General features: G+C 31.2%; 1 pseudogene; it reads right to left on the bottom strand.

Moving 5' to 3' along the window:
- Positions 1-1,089: 1,089 nt before the first annotated feature.
- LOC122849929 lies at positions 1,090-2,546 on the bottom strand (annotated as a pseudogene).
- Between the last annotated feature and the right edge of the window lie 4,940 nt (positions 2,547-7,486).

Here is a 7,486-nt window from a genome sequence, read left to right as displayed (position 1 = left end):
AAACCGAAAACAAACCCTTCTTAAACCTAAAAATAACCAAATGAAAACTAACTGTTAGTTAACTGTTGATAAACCTTGTTCAAACCCGAATATTTTGGATTCAAATAACTAACCGAAAACTAACCAGAAACTAACTCTTTTGGGTCATCGCATTATGGTTTACTCATAGTTTATTTAGGGTTTGTTGGCGGTTAAATTAAACTTAGTTTATTTGTAGTTGGTTAGCGGTTCGTTAACGGTAATTATCTGATTATATATTACAGTAAATAAATGACTGTATAAAGTCGTTCACATTGAAAATAATCTGGAACTATGCATAAATAACAAGGTTTCAATGATAATTTATTGTTTTAGTCATATGAATATGGTTACAACATACAATATTGTATAGAGACGATACAAATAAAAAATACATAGAAAGAACAGAAAACAATTATGCAATAGAAAAATTCATTATTATGGATTTATTCAGAATCTCCAGAATCTATTTCAGAATCTTTCATAGATTGATTTCTCAAAGGTTCTTCTTCTTACCGTCCGCTTCTAACTGGTGATTCACTCACTAGAACCACTTACATGTGGATAACATAAACTTATTAAACCACATGCTGATGTTTTTGACGTAAGCTAATCACCACACTCAGAGAAGGATAAGTTAACAGTTAACATACCAATATGTTTACATTAAACATACAAAAGTTTAATGTTAAGATATATATATTAACAATAAACATAGATATCTTAACTGTTAACATACGTATGTTTATAGTTAACATACCTATCTTTACGCGGCCAAATATTTTGATGCGCCAGTAGTCTACTTTTTGTAATCTGTTTTTTTTGACATTATATTGTGATACTATTCTAATTGTAATATAATATAATATGTACTCGTGTTGTCATAAATTTATTTAAATTTAGTTTTTTTGTAAATTCATTCTTAATTTTACATTCAATTTTCATATTTACATACGTAAATGTCTTCAACTATCAGCCTAACCTTCAAATTGTGTCAATTACAGATATCTTAATAGTTAACATACGCATATTAACTATTAAGATACGTAGGTTTAATGTTAATATATATATCTTTGATGTAAACTTATCAGCCACCACCCATTTTAACATGGCATATATTAACATTAAACAGGATATGTTAACTGTTAACATATCCTTCTCTGTGTGCAGATGTCAAACGTCGTACCAATGGAACAAAATGATCTTCACGATATGCTGGACTGTGTTGACTTGCAAGATTACGCAACGATGCAACTGCTTTGTCACGTACAACTGTTTCTTCAACAGGTGCCAATGCTTCAAGTGGTGGCTAAAATTTATTATTTTCAATTACAATTGTAATGTAAATAAATAAAACGAAAATTTTATTATTGTCTCGTTTACTTGAGTGTAATATTTTTTTTGCTCTTTTTTTTGACGTTTAAATGATTTTCTTTCAAGTAGATGTATTGATTTTATAAAAAGAAAAAAAAAAAAAAATCAAATTAATGGTAATGTGAGTATTTTGTGAGTGTGTACATTTAAACATGTGAAAAACGAAACTAAAGTATGCTTGTTTTTATTTTTAATTAATTAATCAAGCTATAGTCTAATCAATAATGTTAAATTGTTGAATGTCAATTTAAATAATTATCTTTTTTTTTCAAATACTTACCAATAAACAATAAACATGATCAAGTCGACCTACAAGTGGTGTGAATGAACCAAGTTGTTCAGCGAGTGCCAATTAAACTTCATCTCCATTATAAATGGTCTCTGTCAAAAAGGCATCAACTCACTACAAGTACGTTCAGCACCAAGTGCCAAGGCAATCGTTAAAAGTTTTTTGATTAAATTCAATCGCAGCTATAAAATAAAAAACCTCACTGTTACAAATACTTGCTGACTAAGATCGAGTTTTTTTTGTTTTTTTCAAATATAAAAAACTTTGGTAATATTTGAAAAATAATAATTATTGTACTTACTAGTAAATTTTTATTCTATAATTCATCTATCGAAACTGCAATTGGATAAAGACTGTCGTCCGTTGATGAGTCAGCTGCTGCCATTTTGCTCAACTACAAATTTATCCAAGCGGAATTTATTTATTCTTATTGTTTTAGTATATAAGTCCTGAGCACAATATTGCTTTTTTTATTATTTCATTTGTTTATTCATACGATTATTTACTGCCTTATACACTAGGGTACAACCCTACAACTTTTTTCTTTTAACAAGATAATGTAAATGTATAAAAAAAATCTACGTTGCTACTACGGATTATTAGGAGCTTTTTTTCACGGCGGACGACCGCCAGCGAAATACCACCTCTACTGCTCAATACTGCTAAGAGTGGGTATAAGCAGAGTGAAGCCATAGATGGGTGAGTGACGGAACCCTCTTTTACCCACTCCATACGGTGAGCTCGGAAATGACGAAAACCTCTTATACCCGCTCCATATGGCGAGCACAAAATGTCGAACTAATGGGACCTCAGTGGCTTCACTCTGCTTATACCCACTCTATTACTGCTCACCGTCACCAACCGTCACTATATAGTCACTACTCACTACTCCTATACATGGAGGTGTTAAACTCCATGCTCCTATAGTACACTCACACATATATAAGAGTAGTGACGGTGAGCAGTGGAGGTGGTATTTCTCGGCAGCCGTCCGCCGCGGAAGGAAACCTTGAACAACTATGCTCATAACAAGCGGTGATCAAAAATGCGTTCGATTATAAATGTATGAGTGAACTTGACAACCTTTTTTTTTAATTAAGCATGTGTATGTGCGAGGTTGTATGTGGTTCTCCATGAACCAAAAGAACACAAAAGAATACATAGATTGTCATATCATGAAAATATTCAACCGATGAAAAAAATACTTCTAGTTTGTCTGCTCAAAAATAGTCAAACAGATAATCTATTAATAACAACTATTATATTTTCTCCGTCATCGATCCCATGCCGGAAAAGTTTCTCCGCCATCAATCTCATGCCGGAGTAATTTCTCCGAAATTGGGCCAACAATGGAATAATGCCGGAGAAAGCCGGAGTAATGGCGGAGAAATATTTCTACCAGGGATAGGTCGTCTGACATTAGTAGATGTAATCCAACCACAAACAAACCCTATAAAACTTCAAACTTCAGAATAACCTGATTCCAACCCACGAGACTGATTCGGTGATATCGTTGTAGCAACCGCGAAGTAACCGAAATCCAACCGAAGTTATTAAACGGTTAAATAACGGTTACAGCAAACTGGTCTTTGGTTCATATAACCTTAGAATAACCATTATACAACGCGGTTAGAGACGGTTGTTTTTGCGCACATTACAACCGTCAGGTAACAGTTATCCAACCACGAACAAACCTTAGAAAAACTTAACCCCAAAATAACCCGATTCCAACTGACGAAACGGGTTGGGTCGTACCGTTAGGGGTTTAATAAATAATTTTTTTTTTTATTGAAATCAGTAGTAATTTACTTCTTGAATTGAATCTAATTTTGACTTGATAGAAATCTTTTTGTTCTCAGTTCAAGACACAACTTGATTATTTCCAAGAAGCCTTGTTCTAAAATTTAGAACTATTGTTCTTGAAATGAGAACAAAAAGATTTTTTTTCAAGAAGTATGCGTCTAAATTCAAGGCCATTTTAGATTATTTCCTAGAAGCCTTGTTCTAAAATTGAGAACTGTTGTTCATGAAGTGAGAACAAAAAGATTTTTTTAAAAAAGTATGCGTCTCAATTCAAGACTTTTTGAGCATTTATTTCAAGAAGTTTTATTATCATTACAAGAATAACTTTTCTTTTTTCAAATCTATTTTAGGTTCATTTCAAAAAAGTTAGTCTGTAATAAAAAACCTCATACTGTTAGTATCAAACAGCTAGTAGCAAAAATTTAGCAGTTTATTTCTTGTTGCTGTCCCTCTAACGTTTGAAACAAGAAGCTTATCTATTATAACAATCATCATAGTGTTAGTGTCAAGGAGTACCAATGGTTGACGTTTAGAAGTTTTTTTCTTGACACATACCATCTATCGTTTGTTACAAAACGTTGTCTGATGGATATAAACAAATTTTGTTTAATTCAAGATTTTTTGTTTCTTTTAACAAAACAATTATTATTTTTATTAAATATTTTATTTCTTTTTTCAAAAAGTATTTTGCCAAGAAGTTTATTCCTACCGTCAAGAAATATTCTTCTTTTTTTCATCAAAAAATTTTCTTAGTGAATGCATGTATTTTTCGATATTACGCATCGGATCGCCTCAACACAGAGGGTAAAAAATTTCTTTTTATAAACAAGTAAAAGTTTGACATATTTTAGGTGTAATTTTTTTTTGGTTATAGAAGCTGGTGAATAAACCTAGTAATTGCCAACATACCAGCTTTATAGAAATTTTAGTGTTTTGAAGTGACCACTGAACTTATATCAATCTACTCCTACATTCACGTTCAATGAATCGTATTATATGGTAACAAAATATTAATAATACTTATCAATATCATTGAATTTTGTTCATATATTATTAAGTTATCGTTTTTTATTCGACATTTAACAAATTTCATGTTTCAGGTAAAAATACTCGAAATAAATAATTATCAATCTGGCAAGGTAAGTCAATCGTTGACGGAAAAGTAGTCAAAAAGAAGGCCAAATATATTTGAATGTTGCATGAAAATATTTTACGGAGGCTAGGAGCCGAAAGGCTCAGCCGCAGTATTGGATTTATCCCCCCAAAAAAAAAAACGTTCATAACTTCTAAACTAATTGAGGGTCCGGATGCAATAACGACCTGCACGCTCGAAAAACGGTAGAAGTATTGTCGAATGGCTTGGACAATTCTTAATTTTCAAAGTCGTCAAAAAAAAAAATTAAAAAATATAGGCATGTAGGAAAAGTTAAAAGAAAAATATATTGCTTTTATGGTTTTTTTTTTTTTTTAATTATTTTAATTGAAAAAAATTAATTAAGAAAATTATTCCATCTCTGATTTTTTTCATTTTTCAATAATAATACGAGTATATCTCTTTTGTTTATCAATAAAAACTCATGAAATTTTACATATATATATTAGACCTGTCCAAAAAAAAAGAATTTTTTTTTTTGTACCCTCCTGAGGTCTAAATTTGTTCTTTTTGATGACACAAAAAAAAAATAAAAAAATTTTTTTTTTATGATTTTTTTTGAGCCTGCTCATCGGGTTTTTGTATTTCCCATTTGATTAACACGCCCGCGTATGGCTGTATATCTTTGACTTTGCATAACTCAGTTAGTTTTAATCCTAGAGAGTTGATATTAGTCTCATTTTTTAGCTCATGAAAATACCTTTAAATTGTCACTGTACATTTTTTTGTACTGTTAATAGTTTTGTTTCAAGAAAACCTCAAAAATCATGACTTTATAGGTATATGCAATTTAACTTGTAAACGTATTTTATTATTATTATTAGTAGGGTAAGTATTATTATTCGAAAATATAAAATTAGTGAGCTTGATAAAGAAAAAAATTTTTATGTTAAATAAAATATGTTTAGCAGTTAAATTGCAAATCATGATTTTCAAGCTTTTTTTGAGACGAAAAAAAAAAAACAGTACAAAAAAAATGTACAGTGACAATTTGAAGGTATTTTCATAAGCTACAAAATGAGACTAATATCAACTTTCTAGGATTAAAACTGACTGAGTTATGCAAAGTCAAAGATATACAGCCATACGCGCGCGTGTTAATCAAATGGGAAATACAAAAACCCGATGAGCAGGCTCAAAAAAAATCCTAAAAAAAAAATTTTTCTATTTTTTTTTTTGTGTCATCATAAAGAACAAATTTAGACCTCAGGAGGGTACAAAAAAAAAATTCTTTTTTTTTGGACAGGTCTAATATATATATTTATTAACAAAGAATAATGAAAAAAAAAAATTTTTAGAAAATAATGATATTATTTATTTATATTATTTATTTAATTTGTGTCAATAGAAAATTGAATCTTCTTATCTTTGACTCAACCGTTTAGCGAAGAAATTTGAAAATTTTAATAACTTTAATAAATATTCTAATTTTTTAATTAAAAACTTATTCGAAGGACATAAAATTATTGTAAAAACATAGCATGAAGTACCAACATCATTATAATCCTAAATCTTCATTGTAAAATAGGCATGCTGGTATTGTATTGTGCTACAATATGTATTTCACATGAAAAATTAGTAAATTGAAAGCATGCGATAGTTTATAATTGATAGTTCCGCCATCAAAACTTACAAACAAATTGCATGATCAATCATTTGATTTGAATCCCCTTCACTTGATAAATATCAGTAGGATAGTTTTTCGCATGAAAAATATTCCTACGTGTGTAAGCAAAATACAATATTTATGAGAAGAGTTGTAAGTTTTCGAGAATTATAAAACAAATCATGAAGTGAATTTGTTACTCAATCTCAGAGGCAAGTTGAATCAACACCAACTACTCCAGATAAAAAGTACATGTTCCACAATTGTATGTCAATAAAAAACACGATGCATTTTTTTTTTGTGAACGTTTGGGTATTGTTTATTGTTTGTGCAAATGTTGAAGTAAATTAATAAAGTTTTATCAAATTTGGATTATTTGTGCTTTTTACTTTTTTCACACTATTTTATCCGTCAAAATTAGGCCTTGGTGCTACCCAGGTAGGAGTTCTCGGGCTTGAACAACTGTGCCAGGCTTGTGCGAGGGTCGTGTATCAAGCCTTGGGAGCACAGGCTTGACACATGCTTGTGCCCATTGTTTTCCCCGGCCTCACACGAGTCTTGTTAACACAGGCTTGACACAAGATTGTCCCCGTTGTTTTTAACCAGCCTCACACAGGCCTCAATAATCCAAGCCGGTGTCAAGCCTGTTTTTTTTGTTTTCCCCGGCCTCACACGAGCCTTGTTAACACAGGCTTGACACAAGACTGTCCCCGTTGTTTTCAACCGGCCTCACACAGGCCTCAATAGTCCAAGCCGGTGTCAAGCCTGTTTGTTTTGTTTTCCCCGGCCTCACACGAGACTCGTGTCAAGCCCGTTTTACCAAGCCTCACACGGGACTTGACTTGTGCATATATTCAATTAAAAAAAAAAAATTAATTAATTAGATCTATAATTTGTAAATAGACATTTTAAATAAAAATTATTAGGTTTTGACTATCGTGCCAGGCTTTTACAAGGACTGTGTATTGACTCTCGAATAAATTCATTCATATAAAAAATTTTGACTGACTCTTTCATGAATCCCCCGTGGTCGACTTGATAGAGCATTGGAGTTCCACGTGAGAGACCTAGAATCGATCCCCCGTTACGCCGTTTATTTTCGTTCATATAATCATCGTTAATTCAAATTGTATCGCGTAAAAAATAATAATGTCAAATTATTAAATTGATAATAATTGTTTATTTATATTTTTTTATAATTTTTCTTGCAAGCCGGTGTCAAGCCTGGGAACACAAGACTGTG

The sequence above is a fragment of the Aphidius gifuensis genome, linkage group LG1, assembly GCF_014905175.1.
Source record: "Aphidius gifuensis isolate YNYX2018 linkage group LG1, ASM1490517v1, whole genome shotgun sequence".
In the NCBI taxonomy this organism is placed as follows: Eukaryota; Metazoa; Arthropoda; class Insecta; order Hymenoptera; family Braconidae; genus Aphidius; species Aphidius gifuensis.
This window is presented reverse-complemented; position numbering and strand designations above follow the sequence as displayed.